The sequence below is a fragment of the Phascolarctos cinereus genome, unplaced genomic scaffold, assembly GCF_003287225.1.
Source record: "Phascolarctos cinereus isolate Bilbo 61053 unplaced genomic scaffold, phaCin_HiC Scaffold_5;HRSCAF=322, whole genome shotgun sequence".
In the NCBI taxonomy this organism is placed as follows: domain Eukaryota; kingdom Metazoa; phylum Chordata; class Mammalia; order Diprotodontia; family Phascolarctidae; genus Phascolarctos; species Phascolarctos cinereus.
Window position 1 is genome coordinate 92,233,473 of NW_027555958.1, and position 20,269 is coordinate 92,253,741.

General features: G+C 38.9%; 1 long non-coding RNA gene across 1 annotated transcript; it reads right to left on the minus strand.

The window, feature by feature from the left end:
• Positions 1-7,741: 7,741 nt before the first annotated feature.
• On the minus strand, positions 7,742-20,225 carry LOC110208605 (uncharacterized). The gene is made up of 3 exons (XR_002324572.2): positions 19,936-20,225; positions 18,157-18,263; positions 7,742-8,083 (listed from the first exon to the last, which is right to left on the minus strand). It is a non-coding gene; the product is annotated as an uncharacterized LOC110208605 (long non-coding RNA).
• Positions 20,226-20,269: the final 44 nt, after the last annotated feature.

Below are 20,269 nucleotides of genomic sequence, written 5' to 3' on the forward strand. Positions count from 1 at the left end.
TTTAAAAAGACATGCAGAAGATGGAAGCAAAGAATTTTTAAAGCTATTTGGAAGAAAAGAGGAGGATCAAAGAAGAGAAAGAATGAAATAAATGGGATCATGATGATGGATGATAGAAGCCAGTGGAAATGGATTTTGTTTCTGCTTTCCTTGCCAAGAAGAAGCACAGAACAAAAGTAGTTAATAAGGAGTTAATGCCCAAGTTAGGTAGGGAGATAGAAAAAGAGAATTTAGCTGCCCATTTGATATAATTAAATCATGGGTTTAGGCCCAAAGGAGCTATATCATAAGGAAATGAAAGTCCTGGTGGATGTGGTTTCTGAGCCACTGTTAATGATCTTTGGAACTATCATAGAGAATGGAAGAACCTCACAGGATTTGGAGATGGGCAAACGTTTTAGTGTTCAAAAAAGTGGAGAGAATGAAATCTACAAACTATAGGCAAGTGAGATAAATTTAGTATGCTGCCAAAATTCTAGAAAGGGATATTAAAGGGATAGCTAGTGAATGCCCAGGAGAGGAAGCAGTAATGACAAGGTATCATTGTGGTTTCAACAAGAACAGGTTGTGCTGGACTAATCTCATTCCTTTTTTTTTGGTTAGGGTTACTCGGAGGATAAATCAGGGGACTGTATAGACAGAGATTTTATCGAAGCTTTTGGCATAATCTCTCGTGGACAAATGTGGACTAGATGACAGTATAGTTAAGTAGCTTCAGACCTGGTTGAATGGCAGCCCTGAAGAAAATAGCAACATACAGGAAAGTCTCTAGTGAAGTGTCCCAAACATCTGTACTTGGCTCTGAACTATTAATAAAAGGTTCATAGATTTGGAGCTGCAAGAGACCTTAGAAGCCATATAGTCCAAACCCCTAATTTTTTTTCGTGGATGAAGAAACTACAGTCTAGAGAGGTTAAGTGACTGTCTCAAAGAGGATCAGACCATACAATCCAACTTAATCATTTTACAGATGAGGAAACTGAGACCCAGGGAGGTAAAGTAGTTTACTCAAGTCCATCCAGATTGTGACAGAACAGGGATATGAACCAAGGATTTCTCACTCTATAGACAATGCTCTTCCATTACACTGCCCTGGTTCCCAACATTTTCGTAAATGACTTAAATAATGTTATGCTTATCAAATTTGCGGATTGTGCAAAAGTAGGAAGAATAACTAACATATTGGATGACAGAATGGAGATTTTAAAAGTCTTTCTTGACCAAAATTTAATAAGATGAAATGTAAAAGGATAAATGTAAAGTTTTGTGCTTCAACCTCACAAATACAAGTCTGGGCAGGCATGGTTAGACAATTGTTGTTCAGTTATTTCACACTCTCCATGATCCCATTTGGGGTTTTCTTGTCAAAGATATTAGAGTGGTTTGCCATTTTCTTCTCCAGCTCATTTTACAGCTAAGGAAACTAAGGTAAACAGGGTTAAGTGACTTGCTTAAGTGTCTGGGGTCAGATTTGAACTCAGGAAGATAAGTCTTCCTGATTTCAGGCCTGGTACTCTCTCTACATTGCTGCCCATCTGCCCCTAGATAGACACAACAGTTTAGTGGTTTTAGTGGATTACAGGTTCAATATGAGTTAAAAGTGTGATGCAGTAGCCCCCAAAATCCAATGCAACTCTAGGCTAGTATAAGACAGGAGATACTAGAGAGTTGATATTCCTGCTGTTTGTGCCCTAGTCAGACTGTATCTGTAACAGTGGAGTTAGACATCATTTAATCTCTATTTTAAGATCTATCTTGAGATAACAATTTTCAAAAGATTTTATAAAATGAAAAAAAAATTCATTAAAATATATGTGTAGGGACATGGCCAACAGAGCACCATCCTCAGAGAATACGAGATGTTCCTCCTACTGCCCTCTCTAGCATAAGGGCTGGGCCACTAGCTTCTGAGAAGGCATAATGACATACGTGGAAGGGCCTAGCTTCTGGATTCACCACAAATACAGGTATTCTGACTGTTTCTGGTCTACTTACCACAGGAAAAAGATGAACCTTTTTTATTAGCTGCTGAGCTATAACTAAAAATGCATTCAAAGAACACTAATCACCTAGGGCATTTACTCTTTCCGGCCTGTATTTGATTGGGGAATAAAGTACTGTTTTAAGTCTAAGGTGTGGATGGAAGCCTCAGGCCTTTATCACCTTGTACCTCTGTCATTACTTCTGTCTCTGCTGTATCTTAGGGGAAGCATTAGAGATATCAATGACTTCGTGAACTTTTAAAGGCTGCAATAGTGAGCATTAGAAGTCCAGTTGCAGGAGTCCCTGCTGGGATTTTCTGAAGGCTAAGCAAGGGTGAGACTACAGCAGAGGCCCTGAAGAACAAACTGCTTGACCCAGCCCAGCAATTAACTGAGATGCTGTTATGCTAAATCAGCAATCTTTTGAGGGCAAATGCTTTGTGGAAACTACTTTAACTTTGAGCCCACTCTCCCTAGGGACCAAGGTAGCATAAGGGAACATGTTCCCTAGGCATTAAGAAGAAATGTTTGTACTTCTGTTCTCATTAACTATCCCATTGTAAAAGCAAATTGATGTTAATTAGTTAAATGATATGGGGGTACTGACAGTGTTGATTGCAATGTTAATGACACTGGCAGCTAACGTTAGAGAGAATACGCCAGATTTGATGGAGGGGGAGGAGAGTTGAAGTGACAGCACTAGTGAAAGACCCCACTCCCCCAAACTCTGTAGGAGAATCTCTCTAGGATTCTGAAGGAGAGATGTTAGCTAGCCTTACTCTGGAGGACCTGATTCATCATTGTGAGTCTGAGTTGGGAGGAGGATCCCTACAATTCTATAAAAGCTACATATATATTTTAATGTATGTATGCACACATATATAGATGCACAACCAATGCTATACATACATACATACATACATACATACATCTAATATATGTATATTCCACAGTTGGAAAAGTTATAACCCCCTCCAAGAAATGGAAAGAGACACATGGAATTCTGGGAGTTAATTGATTAGATCTGAAATGGGACATTCAGGAGTTAAATCATCTGATACTCCTTCTTTTAAAGTCTGGATGAGTAGGGAAACCAATGGGATGGTGGTTTTGAAGTGGTAATTTTAGTAATTTTTAAAACATCAAAAATTGTTTCTCTGTTCCCTAGAACAGCTAAGTACAACAATTAATCAAACATGATGGCCATTGTTATGAACAGGACTGATAAGGCAAGGCCTTTGTAAGTTAACTACCTGTATAAAGTATTTAACATCTTGTTGAAGTACTTAACTAAACTCATCATTTAATGAGACTCAAACTGGGCACTAGTGCTGAATTGGCTTAGGATAGGTTAAAACAGTAGTGTCAAACTCAAATAGAAATGAGGGCTACCACAAATATAAAGATCCCTGTGGGCCACATACCAACTTAGAAAAAAAACACATATTAATATTATCTATGACTTATTGTATTTTTAAAAATTTTGTTAAATATTTCCCAATTACATTTTCATCTGTTTGGAGGGGTCGGTGACACTTTGGAGTGTTATACAGTCTCTGGCTTTGTGTTTGATGCCTCTGGGCTAGAGGATGATACTTTTTATGGAGTGTGGACACAGTTCACTGGAAAGTTATTTAACCTCTGAGTCTCTTCCTTCATCTGCAAAATGGGACTACTAATACCTACTATATCTACCTCACAGGGTTGTTGTGAAAGTCAAATGAGAATCTGTAAAGCACTTTGCAAACCCCTGGAGTGATACACACCCACACCCACACACCCATACACCCACCCATGCACAGTTATTATTATCTTTTCAATGCATTTGGGCTACTGAATGTAGTCTCTATTCAGGCATATGCCCAGAAATATTATAAATGAAATGTCCTAAGAAATTGTTTTCCTTACCTCTTCTGATTTTCTAACATAAAACAAATGTTTTGTCCATTAATAGGAGGAGGTATGGAATGCTGGAATCAAAATTCTGTTATAGTTAAGGGCTGCCAGTTTCAATTGTCACTTAAGTGGATTTCTCTAATATATCATTTTTTTTTCTCCTCAAAATGTCAGTTGCTGATCAAATCCTAGAAAAGCTACTGATTTAAATTTTAGTAGCAACAAAGTAGAACAGTATCCAAGTTTTATATGAGGGGAATTTACTTGCTATTCTGTTAGGACTTTATACAAAAAAGATGGCTTATCACCTCATCAAGGCTTTAATATGATTTAATTTATATTTACTTCAAGTAATGGAAAAAAATTAATTGTAAAAGTCTTCTAGCTTTGGTGGTCTCTGTCTCTTAAGTTCCTCCTTCACACCAAGCTTCTGCTTCCTTAAATACATTATTTTGCTTCTCTGGTCAAGAACTTGCAGCGACTATAGCTCTTTGTGGCCTATACCATTAATCTAAGAGCTTTTGCCTAGCTTTGGAGGCCTTCTACTGATAAAATGGAGACCAAGTCAGTTTAAGTGACTTGTGTAAAGTCACACAGCTATTATTTCAGAACCTGTGTGAAACACTAGAATTTTGTTTCTAGTGAGAACAATGCAATCAATCTTCCTGTAACAAAAAGGAACATTTCCTTCTCAACGGGACTATTTAGCTGCTTGTTACTCTATGTCCTGCTTTATTTAAATAATATTAGTAAGCATTAATAATAACACTATAGCAAGCTTTAGACATTTAACTCTCCCCTGCTAGTGCCATTAATAATGTCTCTTAACACAAAAGTAGATACAAATTGCTTTAGCAAAAATGTTCTTTGAAACTGACTTCTAAGAGATTGTATCCTTGTCCTGGAACATTTAAACAGCAAATTTAAGGTTTTTCCAGAGACAACATGGAAATAGTGCTGCCTTGACCACCAAAAGATAGTATGACCGGGGATGAGCTGAATCTACAAAATAGGACTGGGAAATTTTTTGATGCCAAGATGTCTCCAGAGCAGAGTTGTCAAACACACCAAAGATTCCACTTGCAGCCCATGGTACTCCAGAGTGTGGCCCAAACCAGATTAAAATGTAATTGGGAAATATTTAACAAATTAAACAAAAAGACAATAAAACAAAGATAATATCAATATGTGGTTTCTAAGTCAGTATGTGCCACAGGGATGCTTATGTGCAGTTTAGTGGTAGCAGTTTCTATCTCTTTGATGCCACTGCTGGAGAGGAAGCAGGCCCCTGACATTCCTTCCCTAAATTGAAAACCTGCAAAAAATGTGGGTTACTTGGTAACCTATTGGGCGGACACCCATTTGCTTTTCTGGTAGTCCAATCTTAGTTGTAACAATAGCCAACTTTTACATAATAATAATGTCACATTCGTAAAGTATTTTTCTAGCTTCTAAAGTATTTTCCTCAAAATAAACATGATTTAGTGCATCTATGATTATTCCTATTTTGTAAATAAGGAAACTGGGACTAAGAGATATTAAAAGACTTCCCTGGAAGTGGCAAAGACTTGAGTTTACTTCTGATTGAGGATGGCAATTCTTTCTCATGTCCACATTTGGACACACATTCTCTGCCTGTGTCTGCCTACTGCCCTTTTGAAATCTAGCAACTGCTGGATGATGGGCATCTAGATGGCTCCAGCTGTGTGACCCTGAGCAAGTCACTTAATCCTGTTTATCTCCATTTCCTCATCTGTAAAATGAGCTAGAGAAGGAAATTGCATACTACTCCAGTATCTTTGCCAAGAAAACCCCAAATAGGGGTCACAAAGAGTCAGACATGATTGAAAAATGACACAACAATAATAACTGCTGAATGATTCTCTGCTTCATTCAAGTGAAAGGAGGAAGGTAGAAAGCCACTTTTTCCCCTATTATTGGACTTTCTTGATTTTGTAGAGGGAAAACTGAGCTGTGTTTGGTTTGTTTCTCTTGACAAAATCAAGATAAAAGGTAGACCTGCATGGGCAGCAGCAGGAGAACGAGTCTGATAGAGAATACTATTTCCTGTGGCTTATTGGACAATCATGAAAATTATGTGAATTACATCTACCAAATGATTTATTTTCATTGATTCCTGCTATGGTGTGTAAATCTTTTCATAAAAAGATTAAGGTACCATAGTTAAAGGTATTCCTCTCTAGGATACTGACTAACTATATTTGTCATTTTAAGCCTGTTCAGGTTTACTTAAAGGTCCCATTCATCTGTTTATTACATATTGACTTATTGAGAACTTATTATGGGTGAGACACCATATACTAGAGTGTCAAAGATGAATGGTCATGGTGGTTACCTTAAAGAAACTTATAACTTAGTAGAGAAGATAATAAATACACAAATATTTATGATACAAAATATTGTATAAGTGCCACAAGAGTAAATCAAAGTACAGGAGATGACCAGAGGAAGGAGAACTATGGCCAAGATGATCACAGAAGAATTTATGAATAAGGCAATATTTGAATTGGGACTTGAAGGATGGATAAGATTTTGGCAGGTGGGATGGGGAAGGCATAGTGGGTAGAAAAAAATGGCATGAACTGAGGCACAGAAGTAGGAAAGAATTTTATATGTGTGATTCATGGCCCATTGACAGAACTCTGGACTCACAGAGATTGGGTTTGTTTTGTGGAGCTTTGCATATAATTAATTCACTTTGGTTCATGCTCCCACAGAACACTCCTTCTGGAGGTTAGAATTTGACTGGCAGGGTATTTGTCTTACCTGCTAGCAGTCGATCTACAATATGAGCATAAACATATTTATTACAAAAACTTTAGGACAAAAATAAGTCTAAACCAGGGTGATACATTTTAAAAACTGGTTTTCTGGGGGGGAAATGTAAGCAGGACACACTTTTAAATTTAAACTGCATTATTAACATTCTCTCCATCACTTTTAGAAGTCTAGAGTGATAATCAACAAAACAATAAATCAAGCTCTGATTTGTAGTATTTGCCAATTTCCAAGGTTTTAAATACTCATACTGAAATTTTAACAACTGATTCCCAAATTCAAGCTGGTTCCAGCACAGGACACCCCTGGACTCAACCCGCAGTTCAAAGCAAGGAACAAACTTACAACAACAGCAAAATCCCATCAATGTGAGTGACATTGGAGTTTTTTCCTTATGTCCAGTCAGCATTGGTCACCATACTACTCATTGGCACATCCTAGCCAGGTCACCACAGCTCCTACAGATCCTGCCTGATCTCAGAAAGCCTCTGTCACTTCTGTCTACTGCCATTGCTACAGCTGTCATCATAGCCCAGGCTCTGCATACCCTGATTTAGTGTAGGAACTCTTTGTCCTGGAGACAGACAGCCACTACCTACACCTGCCAATCTTCCAGAGATTTCATTCCCCCTTCCTTGTTTTTTTTTTCTTTCTTCTTTTCCTTGACACTCCTGTTTGATGCATTTGTCTATATGTCTTTGGTCCACAGCACTTGAGAAAGTGTAGGCTTTGCTATTGTCATCACAGCCATTACGTATTTGGAAAATGGCTAGTTATAATATGATAAAACTTGAAAAGTATTTTGCATTGTGGAGGGATTTGACTACATGGCTAAAAGTTTGACCTTTATTTGATAGGCAATGGCATATTATTGTAGGTTTCTCAGTAAGGGAGAAAAAGGATCAATGGGGGATTTAAGGAAGAATAATGTGGCAGTCACTTGCACAATGAATTGGAAGAGAGACTCAGCATTTATTGCATCCCCCTCCTCCCTAATTCCTGGCAGTGTGACTTTTGGTGCCACCATTCCACTGAAATTGCTTTTTCTGAGGATATCAACAATCTTTAACCTGCTAAGGCAATCAATAAATAAACATTTATTAAAGACCAGCCTTGTGCCAAATACTCTGGAGGTGCCAGAGATACAAAGACAGAAATGAAACAGAGCCAACTCTTGAGGCCTTTACATTCTACTATGGAATACAATTTATACAAAAATAAGTAAATACAAACTATATAAAAAATAAAACATTGTAAAAGTTTTTGGAGGGTGGGGGAATTCACCAGCTACTAGCTGAAGGAATCAGTAGATGGGGGAGATTTCAGATGACGTAGGAATAGTTGTGGAACCAATCTGCTGAAGAAGATGGGAAAGGATGGGATCGAGTCCATGCAGAAAAGTTGACCTTGGTGAGAAAAGGAGAGTGGAGATAAAAATGCAATAATGCCATTAATACTAATAACACATAATAAATTATGCTATTATTTACTATCAGAGATTGGAGTAAAGGAAAAAAGAATGAGGGATAATATTAGGGGTTTTTGACATGTAGGGAAAAGGGATCTTAGAGTGAATGCTCTCTATTTTCTCACTAAAATATGAGGAGAGGCCTTCAACTGGCTTGACGAATGAAAAGAAAACTTATATTTGAAGGTGCTTTCTGTGCTCATTCTCCTTGTTCCATCAGTTGCTTCTGATGCTGTTAACCACTCTTGTTTCCAATATAGTGTCTCCTGTCTTTGCTCAGACTGGTTATGTTAAAGCTTTGTCCAAACTCTGTAATAAGGCTTCATGAAGTAACCCCTCTCATTTGTTAGCTCTTCTAGTTACCTTACTTAGTTATCTTACTACTAAGTTATCTTATTTTCTCCATCTCCTTTGTTAGATGAAGGCCAACTGCCTACTAGACACATATACGTACCTTAGACTCAGCATGTCCAAAGCAGAACATCTTAGATTCAACATGTCTAAAACAGAATTCATTGTGTACTTCTCTAGACCTGCCATATCTCCATATTTCCATATATCTTATGAAGGCACCACTATTCTTTCAGTTGCCAGGTTCATAATCTGGTTATTGTTCTTGACAATTTTTTCCCTCATTCTTCATACTCAATAAGTTTCTGAGTCTTGTCAATTCTACTGCCACAAAATCTCTTGAATCTGTCCCCTTTTCTCCACTTAGATGGCCACCATTCTGTTTCATATCTTGATCACTTTTTTTGTATTAGACTTTTGTAATCACTTATAACATTACTATAGCTCTTGAAACTCATGAAATGCAAAGACATTTGCTCAAACAGTATAGCAAGAACAGTAGTTAAAAACCATTCCTCCCAAGAACCTGGGTATTACTTTTCCACAGACACTCATGGTATAGTGGGTTGGGGAAGGAAAGTGGGAAGGAATTTAAAGTACAAGAGTGAGACACAAGTATGAAGAGTACATGTGGCCAAGGCAACTCTCAGCCTTGGGACTGCAGGGTCTCCATGCCTTCTCTCTGAAGAGTCCTCACAAAGTTCACTTCAGGGTAGGGCACTGATGCTGGATAGGTTGTTCTCATGCTAGGCTGGGCTGGCTCCTCCCAGGAAAGGATTGGTCTATCCACTAGGCTCCCTGGGCTTGCTCTTGCTTCTCTCAATCTGCTGAATACATACTCAACTTCTAAAGGCCAACTTAAATTCCATACCCTCTATAAAGCCTTTTATCTCACATAGCACTTTGTTTGCAGTTTTCTTAGGTATTTACCATAGTCTGTTTGCAGTAGAGTTATTTGTGTATGTGCTATATTTTTTATTAGACCTCAAATTTCATGAGTTCAGAGACCATGTCTTATTTAAACTTTGACTCTCCTCCAGCACCTAATACAGTGTTCCACAGAAATGAGAAGATTAATAAATATTAATTGGGTTTGAGTTCAAATTTGTATCATACTAGTCTTCCAGTGATTACTAAGTAATGGTATTTTCTTGAGTTAAGTATTAAAACAATATAATGTAAATATATCAAAACTCTTAAGCCTCCCATAGTCCTTAGTATGAATTTCTTTCTATACAGCCACAGAATTAGAGTTCAGAGTTGGGCTGGACCTCTGAGGCCATTCCACCCATCCTATGGCTGAATAAGAACTTCTTCTACAATATTCCTGACAGGTGTTTGTCAAGTCTTTGCTGGAAGATCTCCAATAAGGGGAAACTTAGTTCTTGCCAAAACAATTCATTTCATTTTGGAATAACCCTAATCTTTAAGAAAATTTTCTTTATTTTTGTAACTTCCATTCCTTGTTCCTACTTCTGTCTTCTGGGTCCAGCAGAACAAACCTAATCCATTTTCCTTAATCCTAATTCATTTCCTTCAAATAGTTGAAGACAGCAGTGATACACCCTATAAGTCTTTTCTCCAGGTTAAAAATCTGCATTTCCTTTAACTATTTCTAATATTATGGGACCTTAAGTCCCTTCACCATCCTAGTCACCCTCATCTAGCTTGTCAATATTATTTCTAAAAAGTGGCACCAGAATTAATTGAACACTAAACTCCAGGTAGTCTAACCAGGATAAAGTACACCAATACCACTGACAAGATTCAAAATTGAATAAGGCATTATCTTCTTATTCCTTAGCTTTTGATCTTAGAAGTAAAATAATCAGGGAAATGGCTAGGAGGTACATAATGGGAGGAGGCTAGAATAATCCACAAACTGGATAATCTATCCTGAATAATTAAACAGTTGTTTTAAATATTTTTAAAAGGTATTATATGAAAATATATTGGGAAACAGCACCATCTGTTGATGAAACAAGAACCAAAAAAAATCAAAAATGTGAAGAAAAATGGGGAGAAAAAGAGGGTACTGAAATCCTCAGGTACTTTTTTCTGAAAATGCTAACAATAACCAAGTCAATTTATATTCTGAGCATAGTAGTCATTCAGTCAATAACCATTTATTAAGTATACTTAGTAAAACAATGCAACTCGAGTGAGATTTGTTGGTAAAGGCCCAAATTCCAACCTGTGACTGTAAGGCTGTAAGAGTTGGTCAGTCACAGAAACGAATGATATGACACATGCTAGAGCAATCCAATTCAATCCAATAAACATTAGGAAAAAATTAAAAGCACCTACTAACATGCCAGGCACTGTGCTAAGCACTGGGGATACAAAGAAACAGTTCTTGTCATCAAGGAGCTCACAGTCTAAGTGGGGAAGGGAGGAAAGGGCTGAAGGCAGGGGAGATCAGGGGATATCCAGTGCTGGGGTGAGGGGGCATCTTGTTCAGTAGGGTGAAACCAGGAAGATGCAGAATGGAAGAGAGAATAGATTGAATCTTTCTTGGACAATGAATTGAGGCTGTTCTTTAGGGAAAGGCAAATTAGGCTGAGACATATAATGCTAAGCAAAGGTAAGGAAGTAAACATTTAGAAAATTAGTGCAACAAAAGGTGGAAAATGGTTTTAATGAGTGCTTTGCTGAGAATGGCATAGTTGTTAGTATATTGTATTTCATCAGAATAAAAGTGATGTAACTTCTAACAATGAAAGTGAAATAATCTGGATAAAAGGTTAAATCTACCCAGAAGATAAAGAAATGGAAGTTTAAGCAAGGGAGTGGCATGCCCCTTATCCACAACTCTTTCTCACTAAGGGCATAGGGAGATGAAGAGTGACTTGGAGCCATGAAACTGAACAATGAATATGCTAAGTGTGTCAATTCAGCTCTAAACAGTAAATGAGCCGAGTTGAACCTGGCGAAGTAAAAGCCTTTATCTAGACTATATAACGCAGCTAAGTGGCACAGTGGATAGAATGCCAGGCCTGAAGTTAGGAAGACTTCTCTTCCTGAGATCAAATCTGCTCTCAGACACTTACTGGCTGTGTGAAAATGACTGAACAAATTGTACGATGGAGCTTAACGAAGCATCTGTATCTGGTGGACTGAAATGCTGCCCCGGAACCATTGAAAGAAATGGTCTGCCTAGAAAATAAAGGTTCTGCTCCAGGTCAGGTAGCCTGAATTACCCTTTTTTGGCTTTCCACCAAATAAGGGTTCAAAAAACTGTTAACATTTTCAAAATTCTGATATATGTTTAAGTTTAGAGGTGCTAGTATTTAGTTGGTTCAATTCTGAATTCTTATTTTGTTTATAGACTTTTCTAACATTAAAACAAATTATTAACAGATCCAGAAAAACAGGAAACAGCTGAGGCTATGCACTACAGAGGAGGTGAATTTCAGAGGTGCCACCAGAATTTAGTTTAAGAAAAAAGCAAGTTTTTAAGATAGCTTCACACGTCTTCAGTGCTAATATACTATTGTATGACCAACCCATCTTTTGAGTTTCACAATCAATATATGAAAGAGTTTATGAGAAGTTTATAGAGGCTTGACAGCAGTACTCTAGGTTTCCTTTTGTCTACTCCAGTATTGATATGTGTATATGGCTCTGAATGCTCATACCTCTGGGGAAATCAGTTAGGATGTTATGTGACCTTTGGGGATGTGTGATGGAGGGGTCCTTCCTCTTCTTTCCTCTTACTCCCAACTTCAGAGAAGGTGCAGACGTCCTCCAACTACTTTCTTTTGTTCATGATGACTCTTTTGATGGCTATTGAGCCAATTAAATTAGTATATCTATGGATATATTAAAGGGTTGATCCCTGACCCTCAAACCTCTTCTTCCTGCTGACCTTGAAATATTAGGATGACCCTTTGAACTCTGAAAGGTCAGTACAGGGAGGGATTCCTTTGCTATCATTAGGCCCAAGCCATGAGCTCATGGCCTCTTAGGGAAGCCTGTGTCTGGTTTGGGACTGTCTCCTGTTTGTGTCTCCTTTCCTTTGCTATATGATCTTGTGAGATCTCAGAAGAAAACTGGCATCTTCCCCCTTCTTGGACACCCAAGTAGTAGGGGTATCAGATACCAGAGCAGTGGCAGCTGAAACAGCACCAGAGGTAGATCATCCAAGAGGGAAAGAGTCACTCAGAGAGAGAAAATGAGATAGAGATGGCATTGATCAGGCTGTCTAAAATAGCTGATGAGCAGCCTTGTTGGAAATACCCCAATGAGGCTTGTAGTTTCTCAATAGATTGTCCTCATTCTCTGATTTTTTAATAGCTTAGCATTTCCCTTTTCTACGTGAGAATAAAACTATTCCACACTTAATTTGTGTTTGTTTTCTAGATACCTTCTTACTTCTAATATTAAGGAAGACTTCTTAGACTAGAGCCAAAAATAAAATTGTTCTAGAGTAATCTGAGGTAGGGGTGGAATTGCAACACAGGGAGCCTGTTGAGGAGATGGGAAACTTCAGAGTTATAAACCCAGGGAAAACCATGAAGGCAATTAAAGGTCAGAAGCCAGCTCCTGTCACATCAGCATAGGGGTACCTGGCTAGCTGCAGTGTTAGATATGGTTTTCTTGCTTCTGCTTCCTTTATTTTGCATTAGCCTTTATTTTGCATAAGTCTTTCCATGAGTCTCTCTATTCATCTCACCCATCATTTTTTACAGTTCACTAATATTCACTCTACCTCAGCCACACATAGAGATGATAGAGAAGACACTGGATCTCACCACAATTTTTTTCAATTAACAAGCATCCTTTCTACCTCCTCCAGACCAGTTGAAGAATAAAAAAAAATAAGCAAAGTCCCTGCAACAAGAATGCATCAAAGCAAAAATACTTTCCCACATTGGCCATAGACAAGAACATGTTTTTCCCTCTGCATATGTAATATGTAATCTATGTCTCTGTCAGGAGACGTCACATACTAAAATTTATCAGTCCTCTGGAATCATGGTTGACCACTCCATTGGGTAGAGTTTTTAAGTCTTTCAAACTTGCTTGTTTTGACAATGAATTTGTTGTAGTATAAATTGTTCTCTTGGTACTGCTCACTTCACTGTATAAATTCAAAGTGAGGTTCAAGTGACTCCTACTCCCTCAACTGCTTACTCCTTTGTATAGACTTTTACTCGTGCCTTTTGATTATGTGAGATATTAAGTCCTCACCATTCTTTTTCTTCCTTGGCATATCCTTTTCCTCTTCCTTTTCCTTTCTCCTTTTAAGATAATCAAAACATGACAACAATCACTCTCAAGTTCTAAGTCTGACTTGATGCTATGTCCCTTGCTGACATCATGGTTCTTAGGAGATATTTGTATCTTGTCCTTATAGAACCTTTTCTGATTTCCTCACTTCATGCTAGATGGCAATAATTTGCAGTGAACCTACTCGTTAGGGATTCATGATTTTCTGCAGGAATGTTTGGTATCTTAGCAGTAGAAAAAACTGATAGTTGAGGTTATTCCGGGTTGAGATTTGCAAAGTAGATGGCAGAAGATCAAGATGGGGCACAGAGTCCTAGATTGTTAAGGACATTATTGGATCATGGAATCTAGGCTTGATAGGGAGACAAGTGGTAGTGGAAGGGAGGGAAATAGGAATTAGGAGGAGCTGGGGGACTGGATGTCATGGTGAAATGTGGGTTCTGGAGGAGTAAAGGAGTGGGATAAGTGGAAGATAAGGAGATTTTAGGCAGAGAAGGGAGTTTGAGAACTCTTGCAGGTATAAGAATGGTAACAAGGTCCCAGGTGTAGCTGAAGTGAAGTGGATATGTAATTATATTGTGTATCAATTTTATGATAGCTAATAAAGACATGCCATGAATGATCCCTGAGCGATAATAATTCTTTGTGACAATTGTTAGCAGGGAAGGGGAAAGAGGAGCAGAGGGAAGAGAATAGCACCTACTGTGTGCCAAGCACTTTTTGACGAAAATTATTACCTTATTTGACCCTTACAACAACCTCGCACGGTAGGTGCTATTACTATTCCAGTTTTATACATGAAGAAATTGAGGTTCTGTAACTTGCCCAGGGTCACACAGCTAGTAAGTTTCTGAGGTTGGATTTAAATTCACATCCCCCTTGACCCCAGGCCAGTGCTTTATACACTGTACCACCAGCTGTCTCTGACCTCTGACATGTACTCGCTATGTGAATTTGAGCAAATGACTTAAACTCTTAGTGGCCTAGGCAACTTTCTAAGACTATAAGTTTTATAACATTCTCAGATCTGTGTTGGTAGAGATTTTTGTCAAACAGGAATTCCCATTATCAATAAAATCACAGGTAGAGATAAAGAAAAACAAAAGAAGTCTTTGCATTCCTATTTGTCTTAAGGCCCAATATTCTATTTATGAAATGATTAAATAAAAATTAAGAAATTATAAATGACAGAAGAAAAATTTTAATTGTAACTTTCCAATGACTTCCTAGACAGCTATTTCAATATTAAATTATATCTTACAGGTTCCTTCATAACTCAGAAGAACATAACATAATTAGCAATGCAAATTAATATATTTAATAAGGTCCTCAGGCTCACCCAGGGTTTAAAAAAATTAGGCTGGGAGTAAAAGATGGTGAGGATGATGGAAAGCTAGAATTAGAACAAAAAGAAGATGGAGCCCAAAGGACAGGTACTCTCTTCTTCAGGTCTTTGTTTTTAGGATCCTCAGATATATTGTCTCTATGGCCTAGAATTTGTGAGAATGGCTGATAAAAAGCTTTTGTAAGTGGATAATCCTTTGCAGAGTTGCTGTCTTTAGTTACTAGGCCACCTTGACTTTTGTCTTGCCACCGGACTCAGATGACTCTGGAGGAGAGAGTGAAGCTGATGACTTTGCTCAGCTCTGCCTTACTTCAATCCGATTCACCCACAAGTCAAGACATCACCCTCATGATGTCATTGGTTCTCTACAATAGTCAAGGTTGAACAACAACAATAACTACCATCTTTAATCACTATAGCTAAGTTCCTCTTCTGGTCCCTCTTAGTTAATTTTTGTGTCCGGCCTTTGGAACTTACTTACTTTCCCAATAATTAACAATAAGCTACTTGAGGGCACATAAAAAGTCATATGCAACTTTGTACACAGTGCCTAGCACAGTGCCTTACATGCAATGGGAGCTCAGTAAATCCTTATTGTTGTTTAGTCATATTACGGTCCTGTCTGACTCTTCATGACCCCTTTTTGAGGTCTTCTTGGCAAAGTTACTGGAGTGGTTTGCCATTTCCTTCTCCAGTTCATTTTACAGATGAACAAACTGAGGCAAACAGAGTTAAGTGACTTGCCCAGGGGCACACAGCTAGTAAGTACCTGAGGCTAGATTTGAACTCAGGTATTCTTGACTCCAGGTCAGGAGTTCTATTCATTGCGCCCAAATCCTTAATAGATAATTTTTTCTATCACCATGTAACTGGTACATTCATTAAACCTGACTAATGCAAGGGGGAAAGGAATGGAAAGGTATGGGAGACTTGCGGAGGGAAGAGAAGGTATGGCATAGTTTCCATGGGACGTGAGATAGGGAATCAAAGAGGGAGGAATAAAAGGATTTCTTACTGCAATGAGGGCCCAGGTGAAGTTGGATAACATAAATTTATAATGTATCCATTAAACACAGTTGTGTGATTTATTCCAGCTCTATTTAGCATCAAGTGAGTAGGAGGGGGAAGGCAAGTGGTGGGAGAAATCTAGGTCCGAGGTTTGGTAAAATATTGAGCAGTGATAGGATACAAGCTTGTGGGATTTGAGAGTAGGGTACAGAATAGAATTTAAATGGCTTGTGATTAGAAAGGGAGCAGAGATAGTGACCTGAGAAAGTATGGAAGAGTAGAAGAACTAGAGATCACGATGAGGGTAAAGGATAGTTTTAGGAGGGCTGAGGCATAGGCAGAGATGGATTTACAGTAGGTTATGGTCAGATAGAAGAATATCAGAGTTTCTAATTAAGGCAGGGAATCCTTGTGGGCAATGGTGAGATCCAGTGTCTTCTCTATCATCTCTATGTGTGGCTGAGGTAGAGTGAAGCATTAGGTCATGGTTTTTAAGGAAGCTGAAGAGTTTGAAGGAATATCAGTGGGAATATTAAAGTCTTCTAGTATAAGGGCAAGAGGTGAGGAGGAAAGGAAGATGGTGTTAAACTTCTTGGGAAAGGAGGGAGAATGACTTGGGAAATGGTATAAAACAGCCATCATGATTTGGATTAAGTGGAAAATCTCAATTAAGTGAAGTTCAAAGGGAAGAGCTTAGGGAGTGAAGGGGTGAAGGGAGAGTTTGGACATGGCAGTGGGGAGTAAGGAATAGCATGACTCTTCATACGAGATTAGGGTGTCAGGCATGGTGAAAGAAGGTACAGCTAAGCCTAGAGAGGATAGCCAGGGAAGCAGTGTCATCAATCTTTTTATATTCTTTCCATTTATATTGTCAGTTCATATATCTATATCTATATATACACATACATATATATCGCCATATATATTATACACATATACACATACGTGTGTAAGTATGTGTACATATGTATGTGTACACATATCTATCTCTCTCACCTTTAAAGCACTAATCAATCAACACACATTTTCTGGTGTCTACGTTACAAATAATAGCAGCTGACACATAGCACCTACTATGTACCAAATTGTACTAAGTGCTTCACATTTATTATCTCACTTGACCTTCACAGCAGCCCTAAGAGGCAGGCACTACTATTATCCTCATTTTACAGATGAGGAAACTGAGGCAAATGGAAGTTGAGTGGCTTGCCCACGGTCACATAGCTAGCACATATCTGAAGCTGAATTTGGACTTAGGTTTTCCTGACTCCAGCACCCAGAGCTCTGTCCAGTGCACCACCTATGCCATATATAATATAGATGGTCTAAAACCTGTGAAATTCTTAGCATCTTTGCTTCTTTTTCCATCATTCTGCTACCATCACTGCAGAAGAGAAATAAGACTACACACAACTGAAAACCGTTTTGGTTTTCTTTGTTTCACGGATTGCCATGGTCAAGGACTTTCTAGCTACTGGCCAACCTGGCGGTGAGGAGCTTCTACATCTTCAGCAAGGTTAGTCATTTCATTAGCACATACAACATCACTGAGACCACATTGTCAGCATTTACAATCTAGAAAAACCTATCGGAGTCAGCCTAATGTTTCAGAAAGCTCCCAATGACCCATTGGAATGGGACCTCAGGTTTAATCTTCTTATTCAATCTCACCTGGACATCACTGCCAGACAAATAGCACATCATATGACTCCCCTATACAAAACCTGTTAGTGACTCCTCATTGTCTACATAAAATTTTAACTCTTCTGCCACACCTAAAGAAGTGAAATAATTTGACTTTAACCTTCCCAGGGTTTTCTACTAATCTCTGTCACTCACTCTCCCTTCTAGGTTCACTGTCCTGCAAACAAGCCACACTAAATGTTACTTCAGCGTTTTATAGGACTAAAGGTTTAGAACTGGAAGGGACCTCAGAAGTCTAGACTAACCCTTTTATTTTACAGATATGAGGGGAATGAGTCATGGAGAGGCTGATTTAACCAAGGTAGTAGTAACAGAGCTATGATTTGAACTCAGCTCCTCTAAGTCCAGGCTTCTTTCTTCAGGATACTTACTCTTGTCCTTTCTTTTCCTGGAGTCATTCAGCTTTTTTCTTATTCAAAGTTTATTCATCTTCTAATTTATGTTAATTTCTCTTTACTACCAGTGGTATGCAGGCTGTCTGAAAAAAAGTGTATGCAGAACACACTTTTAAATTTAATCTGAATTATTAATATTTTCTCCTTCACTTTCTTAATTCTACACTATCAACAAAACAGTGAATCAAGCCCTGGTTGGTAGTGCTTGCTAATTTGCAAATTGTAAATGCTCACACTGAAAATTAAACAAAGATGGCTCTCACAGTGGCTTAAGCCACTTCCAGCATACTTTTGCCCATATCCTGTTAAGAGGCATCTTGATGTAGTGGTTGGTGTAGAGAGCTGGGGTCAAGCCCCACCTGTGACACATACTAGCCCTTAGACCTCAGGCAAGTCACTGGAACAGAATTGTTACAGTTGCAGAGAAGGTCCTGACCTTATTGGTAGAGGTAGTTTCCTCAGCTGAAAATTCACTGTAAGAATGAAATCACAGAGCCAATCCCTATCCCTACACTCTATGCCTCCTTCACCTAGTTCTTCTTTCTCAGAACCTTTCTTAGTAGTAGTGTCTATCACTGAATTTAGCACTCAATTGAATTCCATCTTTCATTGTTCACTAATTGTTTAGTGAACCATCTATCATATAGACTGTAAGCCTACCTGAAGGCAGGGACTTTATTTATACAAAAAGGCAGCTAGATAGCACTCTGGATGGAGTTTTGGACTCGAGTCAGGAAAATCACTTAGACCTGAGTTCAAATCCAACTTCAGACACTAGCTGCATGACTTTAGGCAAGTCACTTAACCTCTCTCAGCCTCAATGTCCTCATCTGCAAAATGATAATAGAACCTACCTCAAAGGGTTTTTATGAGGATCATTAAACCAGAGGCTAGGTTTTGAGAAGGGGGAGCTAGTTGGGCAATCGATGGGACTGTGGGGGTAAGACTTGTGATTTTATTCTTAGAAGTCATCATCGAGCTCGGTATTGAAGAGGGTAGCAAGTGGTCAGTAAAGTGAATATTTTATTGACCGACCTGGCTTTCTGGGGATGAAGTTTTACTCTTCCAGATTTCCATGGGTGGTTTTGGATTAGAAATCATCCCGCTTTGTATGAGCCTTTCCTGATCCCCCTTAAGGCCAATGCCTTTCTCCTGTTGATTATCTCCAATTTATCCTGAATATATCTTGTTTGTCCCCTGCTGTTTGCATATTAGCACAGGGGCCTGCACACAGTGGGTGCTTAGTAAGTATTTACTTATTGATAGTTGATTTCTTCTCCATTAGACCATGAGCTCCGAGAGAGCAGGTACATCCTTTCGCTTTTTTTTTTCTGTCTCCATCACTCAGCACAAGAGCTGGTACAGAGTAGGGGATCAATGAATGCTTATTAACTTACTGATCAGAAAATTAAAAAAAAGATAATAGCATTACTGTACATTTGCATAGCGATTTGGTTTTCAAATTTTTTTTTTTATGTATACACATATGTATTCAGCTAAGTAGCGATGGATAGAGTGCTGGGCCTGCAGTGAGGAAGGCCTTAGTTTTAAAATGTAATTTGGCCCACGTTTTATTGCACCGTAATTTGTTTGGTTAAACACTTCAGGCGCAGGCCCCACTTAACACCTCCGAGGGGTAAGGGCTCTCCCACGCTCAAGGTCACGCTGATCACGTGCCTGCAGACATCCGCGCGAGAAGCGGACGGGGAGTGTTAACGGCGGGAGGGGGACGCGGATTATTAACTCCTTTCTTACCAGGGACCGCTGTCCAAACCCCAAGAGAGAGGTCACAGAGCGTGTGACCAGCGTGGAGGACTCCTATCTGGCGTAATTCAGAGAGGGCTGTACCAGCTCACGTGGACAGGGGAGACCAGCTTCTTTCTTCAGCACTCTACAGGAGCCACGACCACGACACGAGGCCGTTTACTTCAACTCATTCAGACGTTCCTTTATTTTTTTGTTCCCTAACATGACGGGACGGATACGTGCCCCGAACCTCAGACTACAGAAGTGCTATGCGTCGGTTCCCCCGTGCTATGCGGGGTTGGTAGCGGCGGGCAGCGGGAGGGGAGGGGCAAAGGGAGGGAAG